Source organism: Alexandromys fortis, unplaced genomic scaffold (genome assembly GCF_014885135.2).
Source record: "Alexandromys fortis isolate MF-2015 unplaced genomic scaffold, M_Fortis_MF-2015_v1.1 scaffold_7, whole genome shotgun sequence".
Classification (NCBI taxonomy): Eukaryota; Metazoa; Chordata; class Mammalia; order Rodentia; family Cricetidae; genus Alexandromys; species Alexandromys fortis.
The window spans coordinates 20,964,159-20,976,683 of NW_026067920.1; the positions used below are offsets into that span (position 1 = coordinate 20,964,159).

The window sequence follows — 12,525 nt, forward strand, 5'->3', positions numbered from 1 at the left end:
TAGCATTATGGAATTCTCAGTGGCACCCCCATTTTCGGCAAGACAAAACACAAGTGAGATCTTGGTGCAAAAGAAATCTGGTGTCGGGGACAGCATAGTCTTTGGAGGATAGGGCACAGGTCTCCTAATCTGTGACCTCAGGCAGATTCCATCCTCTCCAAACAGGAGCTGGGCTTAAGAATTCAGGACAGGAGCTGGAGAGGTGGCTCAGCAGTTAGGAGTAGTGGTTGCTCTTCCAGAGGCTCCCACCACCCACATAGTAGCTCACTACTGTCTACAGCTCTAATTCCAGGGAATCAGACATCTCTTCTGGTCTCAAGGCACCGGGCACACAGGCAGTGCACAGATATATACACCTGCAAATCACCTATACACATCAAATTAAATTAAACTAAAATTACAATGAAAAGAACCTAGTACCAAACCCAGGAGTGTTAGCAATACTAGCACTCAGGAGGCTGAGGGAGAAAGATTGCTGAGTTTCAAGGCAGGCTGAATTACAATGAGACCATCTAAAAAAAACAAAACTCTTGCAACTAAAGCCAGGCTTGATGGTGCACGTCTGTAATCCCAGCCCTTGGGGGCCTGGGCATACCGAATTCGGGTCTCAACAAGACAACAATAAGAACAGCAAACCCAGAACCAGTTTTTCTTTTCTTTTTTTTTTTCTCCTTTCCTCTTTCTCCCCTCCCCTCCCCTCCCCTCCTCTCCCCTCCCTTCTCCTCTCTTCTCTTTTCTTTCTCTTCTTTCCGTGAGTCTCTTCAGCTTGCAATCCTGGAGGGGTCAGTAGCAAGCAAAAGGTGTCGCCGTAGGATGTGGCCGGTGACCTGGCTTCTGAGTTTACCAATTCTCGGTGTTGGAAGAAAACACTGGATCACACAATTGCCCTTTCATGAACTTCTTTTCTAGCAGTCTTCATTGAATTTAGGACTGGAAACTGACGTCTCCTAAACTCTCTCTGATTCCTTCTCCTAGGATTGGAGACTGGAGACAGACATACAGAGTCAGGCTCTGGGGGAGACGGGAGGCAGGGAAGGGCATTAGGCCCGGCACGCCCCTTCAGCAGCCAGCGCAGCTGGCAGCACCCGCCGAGCAATTGTCATGTTAATTACTGGCCAGCGTCGGGCCTGGCGAGCCAGCTCAGCACCCGTGACTCACCCTTTTCCAGCAGAGGGCCTCGGAGGAGTCCTATAGGAGGCCTTGCTGGGAGTGTTACAGCCTGTGCAAATGTGTACCCCGAAGTGGACTCACCAAACCTTGTGTGGGAGTTTCCTAGTCTCCGTCCTGCACAATGCTCTCTACCCAGAGAAGAAGGGTCCGGGGCTCATCACTGTCTAGAGGGCAGGGGAGAGAGGAAGGGGGTGGGTAGGAACAGGGCCTGAGTCAATCAGCTGAGCTGGGCAGGGTGGCACCCTGACTGGGTGGGGAGGGGAGTGGCTGGAAAGATAACCAAAGGCGTTGGAAAAATCCTTCAGATAATGGACTGACTTCTTTACCCCCCCCCCCGCCCTCCACGCCCCCTCCCCCAATCTGCGGGCTGCTACCAATTTGCCAAAAATCCCAGAGCCATCCTGCTCTCTCTTTTTTTAATTAATTTATTTATTTATTATGTATACAATATTCTGTCTGTGTGTATGCCTGCAGGCCAGAAGAGGGCACCAGACCCCATTACAGATGGTTGTGAGCCAACATGTGGTTGCTAGGAATTGAACTCAGGACCTTTTGTAGAGCAGGCAATGCTCTTAACCACTGAGCCATCTCTCCAGCCCCCTTTCCTGCTCTCTTCATTCATTCGTTTTTAGCTTTGTTGTGGTGTGTGTGTATAAAAGGGAATTACTACTTTATCTGTTCTTTTTTTTAAGGATTGTGGATACCTGACTATCTTAGTTTCTGAGTAATTGCAGAGATATCTGCAACACTTTAAATTGTTTTCATTTTTAATTGAAAAAATTTTTTCGATATTTTAATGTTTTTCTTCTCTGTCATTTCCTTCCAGATCCTCCCTGCCCACCCAACTTTATGTCCTTTTTCTCTTTCGCTTTTTAAAAAGAGAAGAAACAAACAAAACTCAACAAAAACACAAAAAAATCAAAATCAACAAAAGGTCAATAAAACAAAACGAAACCAAAATTTAAAATGTCCACGAAAATACAACTGAGTTTGTTTTTTGTTGGCCAACTGCTCCTGCGAATAGGTCCTGCCCTGAGGTGTGGTTGATATACCCATAAGACTAAACTGGAGAAAACTGATTTTCCTTTTGCCAGCTGGTAACCGTTGTCTGTAGCTTCTTCGTTAGGGGTGGGACTCGATGCTCAGTTCTTCTTCTCAGGGCTGGGGCGCTGTCTGGCTGGAACTCATGCAGGTCTTGTGTGTGTTACCATACAAAGTCTTGTGAGTTCTTTTGAGCATTGGTCCTGGTGTGTCTGGAAGACACTGCTCCCTTGGAGTCAGCTCTGGCTCTTACTGTCTCTTTCCACTCCTCCCAGTCCTTCCCCCCACTTCCCCTCTCCCCCAGATCAACTCCTCCTCTGGAGAGNGAGAGAGAGAGAGAGAGAGAGAGAGAGAGAGAGAGAGAGAGAGAGAGAGAGAGAGAGAGAAGCATCCACCAAGCATGGCCTAACAAAGTACATTAAGACTGGGCACAAACCCTCCTATCGTGACTGGATGAGGCAATCCAGTAGGAGGAAAAGGGTCCAAAAGGCAGGCAAAAGAGTCAGAGACACCCCAACTCCCACTGTTGGGAGTCCCCCAAGAACACTAAGCTACATGACCATAAACTGTATGCCAAGGACCTAGCTCAGACCCAGACAGGGTCTGTGTTTGTTTCTTCAGTTTCTGGGAACCCCTATGAGCCCTGCTTAGTAGAATCTGTGGGCTATGTTCTTGTGATGTCCTTGTCTCACCTAGTTCCTAAGTAGATCCTGCTTTCTAATTAAATCTGTTAGTCTGTGTCTTTTTATTGGGGAGCTGAGGCTGTTAATATTGAGAATCATCATGAGCAGTGTTTATTGATTCCTGTTATTTTGTTGTTATGATGTGGGTTTCCTGTGCTTTGATTTACTATTCTAGGATTATTTATTCCTTGTGTCTTCTTGGGTGTGGTTTCCCTCTTCAGACTGATGAATTCCTTCTAGTTCCTTCTATGGAGCTGGATTGGTAGATAGAAATTGTTTACATTTGGTTTTATTGCAGACTGTTTTTCTTTATTCTTTGATTGTAATTGATAGTTTTGATGGTTTTAGTGGTCTTGGCTCCATCTGTGGTCTCTCAGAGTCTATAGAATATCTGTCTAGGCCCTTCTGGCTTTTAGTATCTCAACTGAGAACTCAAGTATTATATGTATCTACATTGCTTGGTGTAGCACAATTAACAAAAACCCAGAGACAGAAATTGGGGTTCAGCCTGAAGGTTAAAAAAGTTAAACAGCCAGCCACTAGCTCTTATCTCTACCTTAGTCCGAAATGATGATCCTGCCCCCAGGAATCTCAGAATGAGACTGGGAGTGAGGGCTGTCTCCTCCTGTCTTATAGTCCTCTCTAGTGCTGGGATTAAAGGCATGCACCACCACCTGGTTTCTACAGCAAACTAGTGTGGCTACTGGGATTAAAGGTGTGTGTCACTACTGCCTGGTCTGTAAAACTGATCAGGCAAGCTTCACTTATTAAAATACAAATGAAATGTCACTACATCTTGGTACTTTCCCTTGCAGCTTTTAATATCTTTTTGTTGTTGTTGTTGTTGTTGTTGTTGTTGTTGTTGTGTATGTTTAGTGTTTGATGATGATGTGTTGTGGGAAATTCCTTTTCTGGTCCAGTCTATTTGGTATTCCATAAGGTTCTTGTTCTTTGGTAGGCATCTTCTTTGGGTTGGGTAATTTCTTTTCTATAATTTTGTAAGAAATATTTTCTGTGCTTTTGACCTGGGTTTCTTCTTCTTCTTCTCTCCCTATTATTTGTAAGTTTTGTCTTTTCATAGTCTCCCATATGTCCTGGATATTTTATGCCTGGATTTTTTTTTTTTTTTTTTTAGATTTAACATTTTCTTTCTTTAAGACCTGCAATTTTCTCTCCCATTTCTTGTAACTTGTTGGTGATGCTTAGCTCGAAGATTCTTGGCACCCTAAGTTTTTTATTTCCAGTTTTATTTCAGTTTGGGTTTTCTTGAGTGATTTTATTTCTATTTTCATGTCTGGAATTATTTTATTTCATTCAACTGTTTGAATTTTCATGGTCTTCATTGGGCATTTGTTCATATTTTTCTTTAAGGTCCTTGAACATATAAATAATTGTTTGAAGTCCTCATTGTGTACTTAAATTAACCTGTTTTTCTTAGGGCCTATTGCATTAGGATTACTGGCTTCTGGAGGGGGCATATTGTCTTGGCTGTTCATGTTGGTGGTTTTGCATTGGGATTTAGGCATCTGGAGTTAGGATAATTGAGATGTTTCCTGGTGTAGGTAGATATCTGGCCTTGCCTTGTTGGGCTGATTCTCCCTTCTTTGGTCTGGGTTCTAGGCGGCTGAAAGGTCTAGTAGAGAGAGCTTCTGTGGGCTGCCATGAGACACAAAGGAGTGGAAATGGCCCGGGAGAAAATACTGAGAAGCTCGGCAAGAAAACGCTAGGAGGACGGGGGCCACAGCAACAGGTGGCGTCCCCAGGAAGTGGGGGTACACGGGAGGGAAGGATCCTGAAGGCAGGTTGTTGGAGGATGAAGAGTCAGCAAAGACATTGGAATAAAGGATAGGAAGGCAGTGAGGATCCCTAACTTGAGTCCCGGCCAGTGTGGCCTCTGGGGGTCCCTGCTGACCAGCAGCTGACACAGAGGAATGGAGATTGGGTAGATGGAAGATTGAGAGGTCGGCAAAGGAGATACCTGGGTCCTCACCAGAGAATGGGGCTGGTGTTGGTTTTTCATGACAATCCTTGTGCCTTAGATTCCCAAATACTAGAATCATAGGCATGGGCCACTGTCCTAATTTGCTCACTGTGATAAAACACTGCCCAAATCAGCCTGGAGCGGCATGGGTTTATTCCAGCACAGTTCCAGGGTCACAGTCCGTCCCTGGGGAAGGCAGGAGCGGATGCAGAGGCCAAGGAGGGGTGCTGCTTGCTGGCTTGCTTTCCATGCGAGCTCAACCTGCTTTCTTATACAGCCAAGGCCCACCTGCCCAGAGATGGGGCCCTGAGCAATGGAGGCTGGGCCCTCAGACATCAATCAGCAAGCAAGAAAATGTCCCGCTGACGTGATCAGTCTGATGGAGGCAATTCTTAAGAGAGACTGCCTCGTCCCAGGTGAGTGTCCAGGTTTGGGTCAGGTCGACAAAACTGTGATAACCACTATGCCTAAGATTATCATTTTCTTGTTTCTCTAAATTCTAGAGCGTTTGAGTTTAAAAAACAAACTTCATTACAAATACTGGGTTCTGAGGCCTCATATTAAAGAAATCCCTAGAGCAGTGGTTCTCAACCTGTGGGTCACAACCCCTTTGGGGGGGGTTGAACGACCTTTTCCAGAGGGTTTGCCTAAGACCACTGGTAAAACACAGATGTTTACATTATGATTCATAACAGTAGCAAAATGGCAACTATGAAGTAGCAATGAAAGGAATTTATGGTTGTAAGTAAATATGGTTGTAATGTAAACCCGAGGACTTTCATTAAAGGGTCACAGCATTAGGAAGGTTGAGAACCGTATCCCAGAGCCTCCTTGATATGAACCGCCTATTCCCACCTTACTCTCCAATAAGGAAATGAATGGCACCCGGAGCCCAAATCCCCCCCCCCCTCGGACCAAAGTCAGGTGATCATGTGTCCTCTCCTTATCTGGCTCTGGTTTGAAGGAGAGGCAGTGTGGTGAAGGAGTAAAACCTCTGTTGTTAGGGAAGCATAAATCAAACTAACAGGGCTGGTTCAAGAGCCATAGGTAGAAAAGAGTGTTTCTGAGAGAAACTTCATCATCTACAGCATGCTCTTTCAGAGATACATGGTTCTAGTCCTGAAAGAGTCTGTTTTGTTTTATGTGTGTGTGTGTGTGCATGTGTGTGTGTGGTGTGATGCTTTGTGTGTATGTGATATCGTATGATGTGGTGTATATGTGGTGTGATGTGGTATTGTGGTGTGATGTGGTGTGTGTGTGTGTGTGGTGTGCTGTGATGTGGTGTGATGTGGTGTGTGTGGTGTGGTGTGTGTGTGGTTTGTGTGTGTGTGTGTGGTGTGTGTGTGTGTGTGTGGTGTGTGTGTGTGTGTGTAGGGCCAGGGACCTTCACAGTCCTCATGCTCATACATCAGACTGTCTACTTACTGAGTTATCTCTGTCCAGTTTTTTTTTGTTGCTTTGTTTTGAGAGATGGCCTCTAACTCTGCTCTCAAGTGCTGGGACCTCAGGTGTGCATCACACCTGGCTCTGGCAAGATCTTGATGTGCTGTTCAGGTTGGTCTCCAACTTTTGGGCTCAACTGATCCTCTGACTTCCGAGGAGGTGGGTCCACACGTGCAGATGTTTCAAACACTGGTTTTCAGCTCAGTCAATTGTAGATAATGGATAGATACATATTGAGCCACGCGTGCTAGTGTATGCCTGGAATTGCAGCACTTTCAAGATAAAGGCAGAAGGGTCAGAAGTTCAAGACCAGCCTGTCTGCATGCTGTATCAAACAAACAAAATAAACAACAACCACATACACACAAACTCTGTCTGTAGAGATTTGACCCTTACTCCTTTTACAGGGGCAGAGGTCATCACCTTTGTCTTCATTTGTGTTCAACTCTACTATCCTTTATTCCGTGTATATTGGGCTGCATTTTCCTTTGAGTGGTTGATAAGATCTCAAACCCTTTGAGAAGCAAATTCTTTGATACATGCTCTCTTTTTTTTTTTTTTTTTTTTTTTTTTGACAACCCCGGTGGCGCACACTTTTAATCTAACCTTTGGGAGGCAGAGGCAAGTGTAGCTTTGCGAGTCTGAGGCCAGCCTGGTCCACCGTGTGAATGAGTCACAGGCCAGCCGGTAAGATGGGGAGACTCAAACAAACCCTGGTTGCTTAGGAGACTTTGGGGAGTTGTTCAGGGGAAACGGATGTGGTTTGGAGTGGCTGTGACCTTTAAGAAAGAGAAGTGTGGCTGAGCCATAGGTTGCCTGCATGGGGCTACACACTCTTTCAACACTGGTTGGGTAGCTATCTCTTCGGTATCCCTTCTTTCCTGGTGTCCACTAGTCAATCTGAAATGTCTGATTGCAAACTGCTCCCATGTTCACACTGAGCTGTGAGTTAGTGTCCAGTAACTCAGTGCCTGTCTATACCACTGCTTAATGAAGGTTTCTGGTGCTAGAAAAACCATTTCTAAAGACTTTAGCCATGCTCGGTGAAAGCACAGGTTAGAATACTCCAGACCATAGTCACAAAGCTGTCACACTGCATGTACTCACTTGGGGCTCCCCAAAGTCATCTGACTCTCACTTTTCTGGAGTTGTCAAAAGCGTCTGACTTGGACCACCGATGTCACCTGTACTCCTTCCTGGCACTCCTGGGCAAATCATCTGGTTATCTAGGTGCCTGGTATGTGCCTTGACTTCCAGTAGGCAATTACTTATAGTCGTAAATATCGGCTCTCTCTTCCCACATGCTGATGCTGTAGCCAGAGGACTTGACTTTTGGCTTCAGCCCTGGGAGGCCCTTGTTGCTGGGAGTAGCTGTCTAGGCAGAGGTGATGAACAGCTGGGCCAGCTGGGAAGATTTGTGCAGTTGAACTGTGCAGGGGAAAAGAGGGGAATAAGAAGGGAAGGCCTGGGTCTTTTTCCTCTGCCACACATCCCCACGGAAGCTAGCTTTATACGCTCAAAGGCTAAGTAGGCATTGGCTAGACATTATCTGGGCCCCAGGAGGATATGCTGGGGTGCTTCCACTACGTTTCTCAGTGCTGGCCGTGGGTTACAGCCAACTGGGGACCTCACAAAGGGTGATGCCTAAGATTCTAGACCGTCAAAGTCTGCAGGCTCTGGCCCACACTCTGCTCCTTGTTTGGTTGCTAGCATTTGTTTAGAACATTTTGTTTCAGTCACGCGTGTTTATGTCGTGGGGTGGGAGGAACATGTGCACGGCATAGGTGTAGAAGTCAGAGGACGTCTTGCAGGAGCTAGTTACACCTTCTACCATGTGATTACGGGGGATTGAACTCAGGTCTTCGGGATTGGCAGGAAGTTCTTTTACCTGCTGAGCCATTTAGCCAGTTTTTGCTATACAGCCCAGGCTGGCCTGGAACTCGCCGTGGAACCTAGACAGCAGTGAAACCCAAAATCCTTCTGTTTCAGCATCCCAAGTGCAAGGATTATTGGAGTTCATCATGATTCCTAGCCCACCGGATTTGTTTTGTTTGCTCGCTTTCCTAAAGTCTCAGGCTGTAACCCTGCCTGGGTTGGCTCTTGCTATGTAGACCAGGATATCCTCAAACTTGTAGGGATCCTCCTGTCTCTGACTTTCACATAGGAGGTTACAGGAATTCGGTCAGCTATGCTTCAGTTAGACATAAGAGACAGCACAATGATTCGGCCAGTGTTTCCACCCAGTACCAACCATGCGATTCGCAATTCAGCAGGCCGAGGACACCCAGCCCCTTGAAAGCCCTCATCTGCGTTTTTATGGAAGGAAGAAAACATTTTCAAGTTCTCTGACGGTCTCTGTAAATTAGGTTGACAATAGACACAATGCCTAAACAGACAGCTTAAGGTCGAGGTTAGAGCAGGCTTGCAAGGCATCTTAAAAAAGTCACAATAACTGCAGACAAAGGGAAGGGATTTTAAGGCCCTAGAGTTGCAAACTGTGGGGAGACCAGTAGATGGATCCATCAGAGGGGGCAGGACTTGTGGGCAAGGGGTGTTCCATAATCCCCTTTCATCCCCCTAGGTTGTCTCTGGTGATTGCCTTCTGCCCTTTCTAGCAGAGAGAAGGTCACCTCCAAAAACCGTGCATCCTGCTTTTAGGTAGATAGCAGGAGGGCAGAACCTTGGTTGAATCTGCTTCTTCTTGAGGCCCTGAGTAGTGCTGGCTGTCCTGGAACTCAGAGATCCGCCTGCCTCTGGCTCCCGAGTGCTGGGATTAAGGGTGTGTGCCGCCATGCCTGGCTGTAGCTAAGTCGTACCCCACAGCACATCTTTCTGCTGTGTACTAAGGAAAGGACAGGTAGAGGGCAGGAGAATCATTGAAGTCTAAACTACACAGGAAGACTGAGTCTCAAACACATACACACACACACACACACACACACACACACACACGGACGGACGCACACATGTATTCATGCGACTCAGGGAAACCCTGTCTAGAAACGAAACAAAACAAACAAACAAACAAACAAAAAACAAGCAAACAAAAAACCAAGACACAGCTGCAGAGATGAACTGAAACTGTAACCGAACGTGTAGATGAGCCCCTCCCACTCCACCCCTGACCAGAGGTCAGATTCAGGACCTTGCAAATGCCAGGCAAGTGCTTTATCACTGAGCTGCATGCCAGCCCTCGGAGGGGTCTGGAGAAAAGGGGAGAAGCCAAGATCGCCAGGCTCCAGTTTCTAGAAGGAATTGTGGTGAAAATCACTTTTCAAGATCACAGGTCTTGCCCAGGTGACAGGTCACAGACACTTGCTGCCAAGCCCATGATCTGAGGTCAGGCTCTGGAATCGAAACGATGGCAGGCGAGAGCTAACTCCTGCAAGTGACTCTTCAGCCATTGAAAGTGGTCGGTATCGATCCTGGTGTTTGAGAAGGAAGCTGAGTGGCCATATCAGCACCACTTAGGTGGCCCAATAAAAAGGCCAGCAAGTACAGACCAGATTGTGCTCCCCCGTGACCAGCTCCTCCCATGGAGAGGCATGTACCATGCAAGCATGGGCTGCCACACATACATCATGACCACACACACACACAATTTTTCCCCCCAAAAGGCCAGAGAGATGGTTCAGTGGATCAAAGTCTTTGCCACCAAGCTTGACAGTCTGAAGAACTGGAGTTTAATTCCCAGGGCCCACATGCTGGGCAGAGAGAACCGACTCCCACAACTTGTCCTCTGACACACACACGCACACACATGCACACATATACACATGCACACACACATGGGCACACACAGACATACACATGTGTGTACACACAGAGACATAGATACACACATGTACGCACACAGACACACACACACAAAATAAGTGAACAAGCGTGGCCTATGATTACAGGCAGCACATGTCAGAGAACTTACATATTAGAGGTTCTGGTGGAGGTATGGGGCCGTCTTATGGTGGAAGGATCTGCCAGCTAAGAAGGGCTGCCAGTAAGGTGAGTTTTACAGGCATCTGGCTCAGTGGCTCCCACGTCCGAAAAAGACAACAGCTCCCGGCGGGAGGACTAGGCCTTCCGGGTGGAGCACGGTTCACTCCGCACTTGCTGGCCTTTTTATCAGGCAAAGTGGTGTTGATGGGGCCACTTAACTCCCCTTTCAAACACCAGAAGCAATAGTGGCCGGTTTCCAGTGGTTGAACAGGCTCATAATGAAGCCTCGAAGTGACTGTGAAGGAAGGCATCAGGCCAGCCTGGATTCTAAGCCTGGTCTCGTCTGTTTCTGTGCGGCAGAGGTTGAGGATGCCCGCAAACTTCTCTACACCTCCAGTTGAAAAGATGGGGATGAAGAATGACTCACGGGTGAGGGTGCCTTCCACACAGCCTGTAGACACAAGTTCGATTCCTGGAACCTACATAAAGGTGGAGAGAGAGAATTATAACATCACCAAATTGTCCTCAGGCTCCATAGCGTCATGGGTCATCCATGCCCTGCCCCATGAAGCCCCCTGCACATCACCGTGTCTCTACACAGGTCATGCTCCCATCATGCTCCCTGTCTTAGATTAGAGATTAGAGCATTTCTAGTGCTGTGACAAAACACCATGATCAGAAAGCAAGTTGGGGAGGAAAGGGTTTATTTGGTTTACTCTTCCATATTACTGTTCACCACCGAAGGAAGTCAGGGCAGGAACTCCAACAGGGCAGGATCCTGGAGGTAGAAGCTGATGCAGAGGCCGTGGAGGAAGTTGCTTGCTGGATTGCTTCCTGTGGCTTGTTCTGCTTTCCCACTGAGCTCCTGACCGCCAGCCCAGGGATGGCTCCGTCCACACTGCACTGGGCCCTCCCCCATTGATCACTAATTGAGAAAATGCCTGACAGATGAATTTTAACTGAGGTTCCTCTCTCTCTGATGACTCTAGCTGTGCCAAGCTGACACACAAAACCAGTCAGCACACGCCCCCATATCATCATGCCCACATGTACCGTCATCTACATCACCACGCCCCTTACATCATCATCATCATCACACCCCTGCATATCTTGTGCCCCCACATCATCATCTACACACATCTTGCGCACACACACAAATAATGAATATATATATATTCATATATATAAGGAGGAAGATGGAGACAGTTCTCTTTCGTCTTTCATTGTATCTGGACTGAGCTTTTTCCTAGCTAAATAGGACACTAAATAGTCACAAGCTACATGGTATCTCGGAATGATGTGTGGCTTTGGCCTGGCTCTTAGAATGCTTGGTCCCGACTACTCCCTCTCAGAAGATGGCCTTCACCTGCAGCACCTGAGTGGACGGCTGCCCCAGTCAGCACTGGTTTAACAAAGATGTTCTTGGAGTTCCGGGACGTTGTTGTCATTGCTTCATTTTTGTGTGACAGGATTCCACTCTGTAGCCCAAGTTGGCCTTGAACTCACAATGGCCACAGACGTCTGTCTCAGCCTCCCAAGTGCTGGGATCACAAGCATGGGGCACCCGAGGCTTTAGATACTTATGCTGGAGGTATCTTTGTCTCTTAGTTTAAGGTGGCAGCTGGGCACTGCTGTCTGAAGGCTAATTCTTGCTTGGTTGGCACTGCATTGGGCATGGTGCCAGCAGGGTGTCACCTAGGTTAGTCTCTGCCATGCTAGGGTTCCACTAGTTGTTCCATATTTGAATATGTAATCAAGAAGTAGAAAGGATGTCCCTCAACCTCTGCTTTTTTTTTTTTTTAAAGAAAATTAGTGTTCAGAAAATGACTCCAATTATTTTTACCCTCCCTTCCTTCAGTCAGCTATGTTCATAACACTGTCCTGGCTAAAAGCTGGGAATTTCTGCAGACAGACCTCCCAAAAGCTCTTTCAATTGGGAGAACTATTGTTCATCCTTGGCAAAACCACACCTTCCCTTCCTGCCTGTCTCTTCCCCCTTCCTTCGAGCTGTTCCCTGACCTCCCCTAGCTCTGGTCTTTTGTCTCCAGTTCTGAACGTGGTTCTCAGAATCCTTGAGACTCAGTTTGAGTTCGAGTCCATACTCACTCTTTCTCTTAGTGATGTTTGCCATTTAAAATTTCCATCTGTCTTAGAGAGCCAAAGGCTTTGTGATGGCCTGACAACGGGATGGGTCGCTTCGATCTTTCACTAGCAGCAATATGTCCATTCTTCCCCAGACTTTAGGGGCTGTTATGATTTTTAAAAAAATGC

General features: G+C 46.9%; 1 long non-coding RNA gene across 1 annotated transcript in view; it reads left to right on the top strand.

Annotated features, from left to right (window-relative positions):
* LOC126500745 (uncharacterized) overlaps positions 1-12,525 on the top strand; it is a 42,752-nt gene that overhangs the window by 19,466 nt on the left and 10,761 nt on the right. The window contains exon 2 of the long non-coding RNA XR_007591417.1: positions 5,153-5,291. This is a non-coding gene — a long non-coding RNA (uncharacterized lncRNA). The remainder of the gene's footprint in view (positions 1-5,152; positions 5,292-12,525) is intronic.